The sequence below is a fragment of the Myxine glutinosa genome, chromosome 6 (genome assembly GCF_964187855.1).
Source record: "Myxine glutinosa chromosome 6, kmMyxGlut1.1, whole genome shotgun sequence".
NCBI lineage: Eukaryota > Metazoa > Chordata > Myxini > Myxiniformes > Myxinidae > Myxine > Myxine glutinosa.
Window position 1 is genome coordinate 102,691,103 of NC_136266.1, and position 13,935 is coordinate 102,705,037.

A 13,935-nucleotide genomic window follows, 5' to 3' on the forward strand; every position below is an offset into this window, starting at 1 on the left:
TATCGGCGCGGTAAACTAGAAGGCAGGATTTTTCGGTGGATGGCCTCGGGGCGCTTCCTTGCGCCTTGTACGCATCACGAGCTGCTTCTTGCAAATGGGGGTCGTGCTGCCGTGCGCTGGAAGCGACCGCCTGGGCGCATGGACGGGAAAATGTTCCGTGCACGTTAATTAAATATCTTAAGGGAGATTAAGGTATGTCGGAGTAATAGTACTGTGTTAAGAGAAGGGTATTACAGATCGGGGGGCGGCCCGACCTTCGACCCGCTGGAGGGACTAGCCCAAGGAAGGTAGGACGATGAGTATTTTAAGTTAAGCTACGCACTGGATGTGTGTATCTGATAAACCCTCCCCCCCCCCCCCCCCCCCCTTCAAGGCCTTCTTTGTCCCGTCTCAGGATTTAAGGCATGCACATCCGGTGCAGTTTTTACCCAAAGGAAGGAGTTCTGACAATATGCTATAGGTAGGTCAAGTATTAGCTCTTTCTGGACAAAAGATGAGGTTAGATCTGGAGAAATAAAACAGAGAGGATTATAATGTACGAGGTGTGTGGAATCCAGCTGTAAACACGCGAGCCGAGACATGCAGGCAGGTTGCCGGGGCAACGGAGTAGCTGCCTCGCTGGGAACAGCGAGGTGGGACAGAATCGAGACAGGAATGCGGACCATGCTGTGCACAAGCAGGAGACGCATTCGTGTGTGTGAACAATGCGAGTGATGAGGTAGCTTGAAGTGATGTGTTGGAGTGAGCACATGTATGTTGTGTGCTGAGTGGAAGCAGTGCTGCATTGTCGAGCATGCTTCCAAGGAAGACTTTGGGATGCTAGAGTTGGAAGCGTTTTGTTTTGTATCTCAAGGGAGATATTGGTTATTTCTTATATGTGGAAATAGGAAATGTTTATGTGATTTTTGGAGAAGGATAAATTAAACTGGAATCAGAAAAGCGCAGGTACCAGATAGGAGAAAGGCAGGAGAAGTGCTGAGACTTCAAAAGCACAGGAAGAAAGAAATCCAGGTAGAAACCAAGGGATGGATCGGCTCACAGCAAGGAGCCAGGTAAGTTCACAGGTAGGTAGGATTGGAGTGTGCATGAGTGTGCATGAATTTATACTGTATTGTATGGAGAATAAAGGGTCAGTCACATGGTATGTGTGTATAAGGGAATGAATGATCTGTCATTGCAGCGTGTATTTGTGTTTATTGTGTGTGTGTCATTGATGTGTGTCATTGATTGACAAGGGGTTCCCCAAATTGCCTGCGGGCGTTGGGCAATCCGGATGAGTACATTTAGGAAGAAATAAGAGGTATCAGTTTAGATTTTGAGATGCCATGTGGGACTCAGTCTGCTGGGGAAAATTGGCAGGGAATAATGAGTATGTTATGGAGAGCATGTGTAGACAGGGCTTTAAAACAAGTGTTCAATTACATCCCCACATTAACGGCTCTCCAGATGTAGCAAGTGAGAATGGGAGTAAAAGTCAAAAATGATAGGCTGTCAACCGACTGGGTGTTTATTCAACGGCATGGCCGGGGCTTGTATTTGGCCGACTTAGGATGGCAGAATGCGTTGAATGAAGGCAAGAATGACATGTGATGCTGGCGTGAGTCCAATCGAAAGGATGGATGGTTATGGTTTCACCCGGTCTGTTTATCTGTCTGTCTGTCCGGACACGGAGCTCTTGGGAGAGCCAGGATGGGTTGGGGTGACCAAGATGAATGTGGACAATATATTAATTGTTTGCCATTGTGAAATTTTGCCCTCGATTTGAGACGAAGACATATGGCATTTGCTGTCGGGCTCAGGTTGGCTGGTTTCCTCAGCTCTGGAGGACCAGAGCGGGTGGATATTTTAAGTTGATACTCCTATGACAAATGTTGATACTCCTATGTGATGCAGGGTATGTGTGTGGTGATGGTGTCTGGGGCCTCGGGGTTTGCCCCTGCCTATTTGCCGGTCTGTCTGTCTGTTACATTTGACCCTCAGAAAAGGTTTCGTGAAAGGGGTTACACTTGATGGGCCAACTTATGGACAGGAACATGGAATTTGTACAGAATGCAGGCGATAACCCACCTGTGTCTATCTCTCTGTGTGTGTGTCTGTATTTGTCTGACTTTCTGGCTGTCCATGGAGTCATGTCTTTGAACACTGATTTTGAGGGAGTTGCGGGTGTGCCATGGAGTTCAGGTGCACCTGCGGTGGTTGGAAGGTGGTGGTGGAGCTGGTGCGAGGATGCACGCTTGGATTAAAACATGTATTTAATTATCTGAGGATGTGTGCCGAGGTACAGTGTGGATCAATTAATGGAGAGGGCACTTTGACTTTGTACATCCGTGGACTTTGCCATGCGTGTGAAAGCGCAAGTCGATGATAATAATGTCTTGTCCAGCACAATATTTTCGCAACTATGGAATGTGCTCGAATTCCATGTTGGTGCAATACGAGTGTGATTCCCGCCATGCATGCCGCGAGAGATACATTGTTTGTGATGGGACTGTGGCGAAAGGTGGGATAGCAATGTGTAGAATATAAGATGCGTCGGTACATTTGTGTTGATCGATGCGCCGAGAAAGAAGTTGGAGGCGCGTGATGGAGTTGCAGGTGCGGACCAAAGCGGTGTCCGCGGTATTTACTGGGGGTCGAAAGTCACTCCCTCAGTGTCTGCAGACTTGTCGTTCGGCAGTGTCGAAAGACAGGTTCGATTGTCGGTCTGTCTGCTTGATTTTCGGGTCTCACTCTGAGTATATGGTGTATACTCTGAGTATATGGTCGTTTTCTGTTTTGTGCTTTAATGGTGGTTGATGATTTGACTTCCCTGAAAGGGGGACAATAAATATTTGGTGTTAGCTGTTGTCATTTCGGATGTTTGCAGTTGTAATGTGGAGCCAGTCTGTCTGTCCGACTGGGTGTGTCTGACTGCGTCTGCAAATATGGACCAAGGAGGAGCAGTGTCTGCGGTGTCAGTTATGGTGTCGAATGTCATTCACTGTGTCTGCTGACATGTCGTGTGACTATGGTGACTATGATGGTGTGTCCTGGCGGGAAGAATCGTGGCAGCCTACAGATTTGAATGGAATGGCCTCTGTGAGACCATCCTGTTAGTACGTTGGGGGTTCGTCTGTCTGTCTGTCTGTCTGAGAATGGAAACTCAGAAAATTGAACTGGACTTCGACAGAAGGCAGGTGGGTGGTCACCTGCTGTGAATTGTGGTGGAACATTTGTGATGTCCCCTAATGCGAGGGGACGAATTGGTTTGTAAATGTGTTGTGCAGGTACTTTCTCTGTAAGTAGCCAAATTCTACCTGGGGTAAGTCAAGGTGGAGGGGAGTTGTCTCTGATGCCTTGTTCCACGGGGCAGTACTATTGTTGTCAAGTCTCATGTAATCTTGGTTAACGTATATCTACGGACAAGAGCTGCACTTTATTTTAGTAAGTGACTGGGAAAGTTTGTTTTAAAAAGTGCCAGTGGAGTTGTTTAGAGTTATGGAGGTCACAGCTCGCTGGAACCTCTTTGTTTATGTTTGGCTGGCTTACACTGGCTACTGTATGGAAAAAAAGGGGGACTGAAAATGCTTTGAATTTGCAGCCTGGCGGACAAGAGCTGTGTTTGGGAAGGTTAGAATCCAGCATTTTGCAGCCCTGAGCAGAGGGGATTGCCCATTGGGCATGTTTAGGATTTAACAGAGTGGTGGAGGTCTGTGGAAATATGAATCCAATGTTTGATGTATACTGGTCAGTGTGCTCTGAGTTCGAAGGAAGATGATGCGATTATTTCAGATTTATCATAGTTAAGTTTGAGAATGTTGATTTGAAGCCAGGATTTTATTTCAGTGATGCAGTCCGTCAAGATAGAGTTGAGCAGTGGATTTGTGTCTGTCAGAGGTAGGATTTGAACCAAGAAAGGGCGGTGCCGGTAATGTTAAAGGTGCGATTCCAGGAAGGGCTATTCGGGTACTTTGAAGTGATTTACATCGGAATGCATCTCATGGAGGACTCCCGCTGTTCAAGGGAGGAAAGGTGTGAAATAGTGACATCATCCTCGCTGGAAATGTGGTTGGAAATGGCAGGATTGACGCGAGAGTCACAGTGGGTGAAAAAATTGACCAACATGAGAATTAGGTCTATTTCAATAAATAGATCAGGTTATTTTCTTTTTATTATTTGTTTATTGGGCAGCTATTGGGCCAGAGGCTAAAACAGGTGTCTGCAACAGGTGCATGGGATGCTAAGAGAGGTATTAGAGGACATTGGATTAACTTTAAATTGAAATGAAAATTGAAAAGGTGGATTAGGAAAATGAGTTTGTTCAAATAATCGTGGCATCTGTGGGATGCAACAATTTTGTGCCAGAATAGTGTATGGGGAACCGTCATCTGGGAAGCGTCGTTAAATGGCAGTAGGTTTAGACAGGTATTGAAAGGGTTCGTGCAATGTCATTTTGGGGCACCACTCGACACAAGAGTGGTAGAGAGCTGAAGTAAATTCTGCCAATATGATGCAATAGGGTGACAACTGAGTTTTGTTTGAAAAACTATTTGTTTGCAATATTGGTTCGTACATAAGCTGGCAAAGAGATTATGCCAGTCTGAGGGAGTTTGTGTCCTTTGGATGGGAGCTGGAGCCTTGTAGGGTTGGGGCTTGTGGCTCGCCATTGTCTGTCTGCCAGTTATGGTGGGCAGAGGGAAGAGGGAGTGATACTGCTCTGGCCTCTTGCTTGGCAGAATTGAGTATTGCTGGGTTTACCCCTGTTCAAAATTGAGCTCTCGAGAGCTGATTAACATTAGGATGCATCTCTCAAGGGACCCCTGGGTGGTCTCGAGAGCTGAGGTGTGAAATATGGTGACATTGTCTTGTGGACACTTTGTGAGTGGCTAGACATGCGCCTGAAAGGGGAAATTGTATTCATAACTCATGTGGGTTGTGTCTGAAGGAAAGGTTTGGGAGGAAGTGTGAAGAAGGTCGTGGAAAGTGCAAAGATGATTGGATTGGAAAGTCGACTCAGATGGATTATTTGTCAATGACAGGTGACTGCAGGAATTGTTGAGGAAGTAGAGGAAAAGGTTGTAAAATGTTAATGGAAAAGACAGGAAATAAAGGAAAGTGGTTAGTTATGGACTGTTGTTTTTGAGATAAGAAGGTGATACAAGGGGTTGGCTTGCAAATGGGGGGACCAATGAATGTAAAGTTTAAAAACGTTGTGTTAGATTGCTACATGCAGAATGACCCCAATCGAGGAGGTGATTGGGGGCTGGTGAAGATTGGATCACGGCTCTGCAGACCAGGTGAACAAACTCCACCAGGTATGTGGGAATCACATCAATTGAATTATTGCTCAAAGGGAGGTGATAGAGCAAAATGAAGAAGATTGTCATGTGGACCGCAAGGCTAACCTCCGCTCTTGCAGGGAAATGGCTTTGGGAGGCTAGTTGTTGTTTTAGTAGACTCTAGGTTCTAAAACCTAAGGCAAAATGCATAGGAGGGTAAAGTTGGCGATTGCGGATGGAGATTAGCTAGAGAACTTGGAGACGATTTCGTTATTTTTCAGATAATTTTTCCAGTGGGTTTATACTGGTGTGAAATTCGCGTATCTAGGAAGGAAGGGAAAAAATGTCCAGGTATTGATAGGATAACAGTGAAATTTTGAAGGGGAGAATACCGATTATTTCCATTGACCAAATGGGGGGGAAATGGTTGGTAAATCATGTATTATTAGATGTAGGGAAGATGATTAAAAGGAAGGCATTTTCGGAAATTGGTGAAAGTAAATATGGCATTTAAATTTCCAGACACGACACAGGAAATGCGGCTATGAATAAGCCAACCATCTGAGAGATAAGGTAACTAAATGCCAATTGGTGGGACGGGGGGCTAGGAATTTGACCATGGTGTGTGTAAGAAAGTATTTTTCAGGATGGACGATGAAGAAACCGCCGTCGGAAGACCATGATCTTGACCACAGAGGCCGTCGACCTGAATGGGTCCTACAACAAGGCAGATGTGACCGGCGCTTCAGAAGATTGTATTGATTTTTGTGATGACTGTGATACTTGTGTTGAAAATCCCTTGTGGGAACTGGCTGATGCCTGTATTGATGTTTGTGATGACTGTGATACTTGTGTGGTAAACCCCTTGCGTGTACTGGCTAACGCCTCTTATGTATTACAAGCTCACAGCTGTACACCCCCTTCCGACCCAACTATGGATCTGATTGCGACGCTGGGTCTGGCAGTCGAGGGACCCGACATGGATATCCTAGACCCGCAAGCCGACCAGGCGTCCATGGGAGACTTTGACATAAAGGAAGTCCCTCTCTTTGCTTCAAATGCTTTGGATCTCTTTGCTTCAAGTGATTCGGATTTTTAACGCTCTGTACCCTGACCAGGAACATGAGACACAAGATACTGACAACATTATGTATTCCCCAGAACAGCAGCACATGAGAGATCTCATGGGCATGATCGTTGATTAACTTCGAAGATCTGCAAGGACCGCATCTGCAAAGGGTGGGGGGAGCAAGTTCCGCAGGGGAGGTTGTTGGCCCCCTGGCAGAGCAGAACCTCATCTGGACCAGAGGCCTTCGTTGTGGATCCGAAACGTTAATAGACTTTCATGTTCTGAGTCTTCATGTTCCAAACACGCACAACATGACACCTTTCAAACATGCATGCAAGGTACTTTATGTGCGTGGCATGCCCTTGGAGGACACACATACAACACTCAATAAAGCCCGATGTGGCCACATATAACACTATACTCTTTTGCTTTGCAAATAAAGCCGATGTGGCCTGGTCTCTGTGATACGTAGTCTCGTAGAGACCAAATGGGGGAATGTCGAGATCATGCCTTTTATTGTGCCTTATGTAATTGTGGTTTGCAGTTAATAATGGATGCTTTGTGAAAAGGATTAAGCTTACCATATTCCCTCTTGTTTTGAACTATGTTTTATTGTCCAACTGTGCCAAAAAATGTAGAAAGATAGTGAAACCGCTTGCTCCGTTAGACCCCTAGTGAAAACGCGTCTGTCTGTCCTTGACCAAAAGCCAACATGGAAGATAAGTTTTGAGAATGTCACGGTGCTCTTTCTCCCTCCCGCATCTTGCCCTTTGCTCATGCCAAAGAAGATAGGACATTGGTGGGGGTACTGGTCAACGTTTCCCCCATTGTGTATTATACTGCTGAAACTTGCCAAAATTAGCGGAGATTTTTATCACACTCTGCAAGTATATAAGGAAGTTCTTTCTGTAAGGAACTCAGGAGTGTCTGGAATTATGCTGTTCAATTGAATTGTATAACCCTTACACCCTCCACAGCGCTGTGTACTTGGTTCATCAATAAATGCTTGTTATTCCTTGAACTCAAGGTGTGGAACATGGTTCGATTCCCGAGACGAGCATGTCCGAGCTGCCTCACGAATGAATCAAAAAGTTGTTATTTTCCTGTCCGAAGAAAACTTTGTTCACGACGTCGTGAGTGCAGGTTTAACCACAGAAGGTGGTGTTTTTATGTTAGCGTCCCCCATGGATACTCCAGTGATGAAAATCGTTGTATCAAACGTACCACCATTTATATCAAACGACAAACTAATGTCAGTCCTTTCTCGTTATGGAACAGCTGTGTCAAGAATGTCCATGATCCCTCTGAAGAGCCGAGACGAGAGGATAAAACACGTTATGAGTTTCCGTCGCCAAGTTTACATGGTACTTCCCGATCGTGGTGATGATACAGGGTTAAATATTTCATTTAAAGTAAAATCCGACGATCGGGAGTATCAAATGTACGCCTCGTCAGCCTCACTAACATGTTTTCACTGTGGAGCCTTTGGTCACGTTAAACGTTTTTGTCCCAAGGTTTTGTGTTCAAAGTGTGGGGAAAATGGCCACGCATACACCGATTGTAAAAATGATAATACTCGTGTTCCTATTCAACCGACTGGAGTTAATCCTGTGAGTTTGCCGGTTCCTGCTGTTCCCTCCTGCAGTGAGACGAACAATAGTAGCATCGATGCGCATATCCCGAGTCTAGAAAACGATCGCATTTCACTTCCTGTCACAGAAACCGAAGCGACCCCAACTCGCACAACCTTTGCTGCGATTCCCTCATGTAGTGAAGGAATGGAGGAGGACCCTATTATTGGTTCTAAAAAACGAAGGGCGTCGGTTGATAATTTTTCTACCAGTAATCCAAAAAAGGTGGTATTGGAGAAGGCCAGTGTAGCTGAACACACACCTCAATGTGTTCCTCATGCTTCCATCGGGTTTGAAAAAAAGGATGGTGAATCGGGTGCTGCAATTGAGGATAATATGTCTGAAAGTTTGTGTACAAACTCTGTGGACGCAAATTGCTATATGGGTGAAATAAGTTGCAACGCTGAATACGTTGATAAACCCTCGAACGAACCATTACGATCATTGACATCAGTCACTGTGAACGAGCAGACAGTGACTGACTCATCCCTCTGCAGTGCTGCTCTACCGATGCAGATTCAAAACTGTGTCACCGAGTCGCTCATCGATTCGGTAGATTGTGCTCCACAAGAGGATGAAACCGAGGCTTCAACTTCTGACGAGCACAAATATCACCATGGCATCGTGGTTTGCACAGTGGAGCTCTCCAGCGAATCCCCAGAGATACTGACAATTCCCATAGTGACCACGGAGGCCGACATCCTCGATCCTGGAGGGACCTTGTCAGACTTGTCGGAATCTGATGAGGATGAGGAGGTGCCTGAGTTGTCTCAGTCTCAGTTGAGTCAGCCAATGATATCTCCTCAACTCGTACTCTCCTTTCTGAATGAAACCTATAGACAGCGAAATGTAGTTATCAGGGATACATTTCCTGATTTAGGTTCATTTATTCAATCAGCAAAGGAAATAACAAGAAAGGGCAAAGAATTTCCACTAACAAGGTCACAATTTCACCGACTCAGGAAATTTATTACAAAAGCCAGTCTTGAGATTTCGCAACACCCAATCAAACCTTTTGATAAGGAATGAAGCAAATTACCTTTGGCACCTTGAACATTAACGGTGGAGGTGCAAACCCAAACCGCCAAGCTCAAGTGCAAAGTTTGTTTCGGCGCAAAAATGTCGATGTACTTTTACTGCAGGAAACGCACATCACCCAAAACGTAGAATATGATTGGTGTCGCGTTTTTGGGGGACAGTGCTTTTTTAGCAACCTGTCTTCCTTTTCGGCAGGTGTTGCTTTCGTACTTCGACCAGGGCTAGTACCTGAGTCAATCCTCTTCCAGGAGATTGTTAAAGGCCGATTCAGCTCTCTTGAACTGGAGGTTAATAATTTCCATTTCACATTATTCAATGTGTACGCACCAAGTGAGAGCACAGAACGGAAAGCTTTCTTTGCGTCTGTGATTAATCACCTGCAGACAGTTGATCTAAACCAATGTGTGTGTATCGGGGGTGATTTTAACTGTACCTTTGAACCTGTAATGGACAGGAACTCGGCAGAACCTCATCCCGAATCATGTATTGATTTATCCCTTTTCCTTTCTCGGGTTGGTTTGCTAGATGTATGGAGGGTACTTTTCCCCAATGAACCTCAGTTCACCTGGAGCCGCATCACCAGAGGAAGAGTGTCCTTTGCGAGACTCGACCGATGGTATATAAACTCACCTTTTAGAAACGCTATAGTCTCTCCAGATTATTTTCCGTCAATATTCTCAGACCATCATTTAGTAACCATGGGGTTTCTTTTTCCTCAGTCAATAAATAAAAGTGCATACTGGAAATTTAATACCAGTCTTCTAGAAGATGGTCTATTTAAAGAAGCCTTCCAAGTTTTCTGGGCTAATCAAATCCAAAGAAAGCCCTCTTTTTCTTCAGTTAATCTTTGGTGGGACAATACGAAAGCCCAGATTCGGGTGTTTTGTCAACAGTTTAGAGCAAACATTACAAATGTTAAGAATATAACAATGACTTGTTTGGAAGCTGACATTGTACAGCTCGAAGGTAAACTTGCTAAAAATAATAATGCAAGAAACTTCCAGTTATTACTAGAAAAGAAGACTCAGCTGAGAGAGTTAATCCAGGAGAAAGCAGCAGGGTTGTTGCTCAGACTAAGGGTTAAGAACTTAAAGGTTTTAGATACCCCTAGTAAAGCTTTTTTTCGTCTGGACTCTGTCAGTAAAGCACCCAAGAACATTTTTTCTGTAATTAATCCTGGCGGAGCTGTCGTTGTAAATCCCAGAGACAGACGGTTATGTGTTCAGGACTTCTTTTCCAAACTGTTTTCAAAACAGGTTGTTTGTGATGAAACAATGAGACTTTTAACCTCTCACCTATCCTCGTTAACCGAGTCCCAGCGGCTGGATATGGACTCGCCAATTACGCTCGAGGAGTTAACGCAAGCCCTGGCTGGAATGGACTCGGGAAGAGCCCCTGGAATCGATGGTCTGCCGGCTGAATTTTATGTGGAATTTTGGGAACTATTAGGTCCAGAACTGATGCATGTTCTTGAATCATCACTGACTCATGGAGAATTGCCTTTAAGTTTGAGAAGAGCGGTGATGTCCCTTCTTCCAAAGGCTGGTGATTTGCGACAAATGAAGAATTGGAGACCTGTTTCTCTACTATGCACTGATTATAAAATCCTTTCAAAAGTTCTGGCGAATCGAACTAAAAGGGTAATTTGCGATTTGGTTCACCCTGATCAGAGTTATTGTATTCCAGGTAGATCTATGTATGATAACATATTTTTCATTAGAGATCTCATAGATGGCAACTGTGTGCAGAATGACTTTGGTATAATTTTTCTTGATTTAGAAAAGGCTTTTGATAGCATCGATCATGTCTTTTTGAATCATGTGCTTGAAGCCTGTGGATTTGGAGATAATTTCAGAACTTATATTGCTTTATTGTACAACAATATATTCAGTTTAGTTAAGGTGAACAATGAGCTTTGTTCTCCCATACAGGTTCAAAGGGGGGTAAGGCAAGGTTGCCCCGTCTCCGGCTTACTGTTCACCCTTGTAATGGAATCACTTCTCGTGTTACTAAGGAATAACGTTTCTGGAATGAGTATATCTCCTGATCATCCTCCAGTTGTCGTATCGGCGTATGCTGATGATGTTGCAATCATTGTTAAAAACAATAACGACATTGCAGCTCTGGCTAAGTGCCTACATTTGTTTGGTTTAGCTTCCTCGTTGAAGTGAAACTGGGAAAAGAGCAAAGCGCTATGGGTTCCCTCTGTCAGGGACAGTGCATCTAGAATGGCGCAAGACCTGCCAATACACCTTCCTGCAAGTTTAAAGTGGGTGGATGGAGGTGTTCGCTATCTTGGAGTGTTCCTTGGATCCCCACAGTACGGCCAGAAAAACTGGGAAGGTGTCGCTGAACGCGTAAAAAAGAGATTGAGTAGATGGAGGAGAGCCCTGCCTCACCTTTCGTATAAGGGCCGAGTTTTGGTAGTCAAGAACCTCGTCACCTCCTTCTTGTGGCACAGATTCATCTGCCTGCAACCACCAGAAGGCTTGGTGAAGGAAGTGCAAAGGCAACTGTTGGAGTTCTTTTGGGGAGGGCATCACTGGTTACGGCCAAATGTTGTATGCCTTCCATTGGCCGAAGGTGGCCAGAGTATGGTCGACATCAGGAGCCGCATAATGGCCTTTCGGCTATGCACTGTGCAAAAACTTTTGGTGAAAGAACAATTACCAAACCATGTTTTGGCCACCCACATTTTGCGGCAAGTTGGCGGGCTGGGATATGGCCGCGAATGTTTCTTGGTCCTGCTTCAACAAGTTGACACATCTCCTCTTCCTGTTTTTTATCAGAGTGTGTTGAATGCTTGGCAGAACCTCACAGTGTGCCATCAAGAAGACAACTACGACATCCATATGTTTGCACAAGAGCCTTTGTTCTGCAATTGGCTTTTCCCAAACATACCCAAAAGTAGGGACCTCTGCCAGCATTTCATAATTGCCGGCATCACAAAAGTATGGCACCTCCGGCAAGTTTCAGGTTGCGGGTGGAAATCAGCTCGAGAAGTAGCCGAGCTAGCAGGAATTCGGTCCGAAAGAGTGACTGCAAAAGTGTTGAGAGAGGTGATACGAATAGGGGTACGGCTTAGAGTATGCTGGTCCCACGAGCTCGAACCATTGCACGATGAGTGGGTTTTTCCTGGGTTACTGGTGCACTTCAAGTTGGAAGACTTACCCCCGGTTAGCATGGGGATAAGCCCCTTTCAAGAGACTAGCAGTAAAGAGCTATACAAGTCATGTGTCAAGTTACTGCTGGGGGATACGCCGCTAAATGGAGTAATCCGGTGGAAGAGACTGTTGCCTGTGGGACCCCCCTCTGAACCTGTATGGAACTCCATGTATAGCAAGCTCATAAGTAAAAGATCTGGTGATCTCCAATGGAGACTGATCCACTGGATAGTCCCCTCCAATAAGTTAATCAACCATTTCTCTCCTACATCCACATGTTGCCCATTCTGCATATGTACGGAGGACGTGTTCCACGCCTTCATTAATTGTGTGAGATTGGTTCCTTTGTTTCGGTGGTTTAATCTTGTGGCACACAGAATGAAGGTTGTTTTCTCGTTGCGTTCTTTTATTTTCGGCTTTAATGCCAAGTCAAGCAAGGAAAATATGTTAATGAGGTTTCTTGTCGCAACAGCCAAGCTGGCAATATATCTCTCAAGAAGGGAGAAATTGAACGGTAAACCTGCCGGGGAATGTAATGTAATGTTGTTTTTCAATGCCCTCGTGTCAGCAAGACTTAAACTAGAGTTTTGTTTCTATAAGGATGCAAACAATCTTGATGAATTCACCAATACTTGGTGTCATGAAGGGTTGTGTGAGGTTCGTGAGAACCAACTGGTAATATTTTTGTAGGTTGTATAAAGTTAATGTTTTATTTTGGCAAATTGTGTGCCGTGATACTTCTGTAACCTTTTCGTTTCATTGCTTTTTCATGTATTTATGATTGGTTTAAAGATATAAATACATTCTTTTTGTATTATTTTGATAATAAAAGGACTTCAAAAGTCAAAAAAGGTCTCTCTCTCTCTCTCTCTCTCTCTCTCTCTGTCTCTTTATCTGTCTCTGTCTCTGTCTCTCTCTCTCTCTCTCTCTCTCTCTCTCTGTCTGTCTCTCTCTCTCTCTCTCTCTCTCTCTCTCTCTCTCTCTCTCTCTCCCCGGCTGTTGAGCTGTGAGTACGGTGCTGTGTTGGTGGTCTTTCCTATCCTCCTTTCACTCCATTTGTGTCCTTTGTACGAGTTTGTGACGTTTTCTCCATGTTTCCTTTCTGCTCTTGAGGCAAGAGAGGGAGAGAGAGACAGCACGGTAACGGTTAGCCACCTGTATTAATTTATAACGTGGGTTGGTTATATCGTGCCGATTATTTATTTATTTACTTATTTAACTAATTTTGATTTGTTTGGTTAGTTTATTGCATTGTTACTGTTTAGTTTGTTTAGTTTATTGCCGATAAATGGCTAATAGGAATAGTCAAAGGACTGCTGATCGTGTTAGTGATGAAGTGTTATCGCGTAAGCACGGGCTGTGCCTTGTTCCGCCGGAAGACGTGCAAATGGACGATGTTCTACTTGCAATCGGGGTGAATAACATCCGTGCTCCGTCTCGAATGAACCACAAAGTGGTGGTTTTCGTGTCACAAGTTAGCCTTGCAGACATCGTGGTGCAAAACGGGTTAACGTTGGGGAACGACCAATTTGTCCCGGTATCGTCCATGGACACGCCGGCAGTTAAAGTTATTTTAAGTAACGTTCCGTCCTTTCTGAGGAATGAAGAAATCCTACGTAAAATAGGGGAGCATGGGACTGTCGTCTCTCGAATTATCACGGTCCCCCTGCGAACCAGGAACGGAAGGCTGAAGCATGTAGTCGTTTAGACGTTTTTGTTTCGTCGTACTAAAGGATGAGGCAAAACAGCTGAACATATCTATAAATTTTAAAATA

General features: G+C 44.7%; 1 protein-coding gene and 1 long non-coding RNA gene across 2 annotated transcripts in view; one reads left to right on the plus strand and one right to left on the minus strand.

Moving 5' to 3' along the window:
• RPH3AL (rabphilin 3A like (without C2 domains)) overlaps nucleotides 1-13,935 on the minus strand; it is a 791,901-nt gene that overhangs the window by 198,009 nt on the left and 579,957 nt on the right. The window lies entirely within an intron of this gene.
• On the plus strand, nucleotides 673-7,348 carry LOC144892630 (uncharacterized). Its single transcript, XR_013623833.1, has 2 exons — nucleotides 673-1,052; nucleotides 5,199-7,348. It is a non-coding gene; the product is annotated as an uncharacterized LOC144892630 (long non-coding RNA).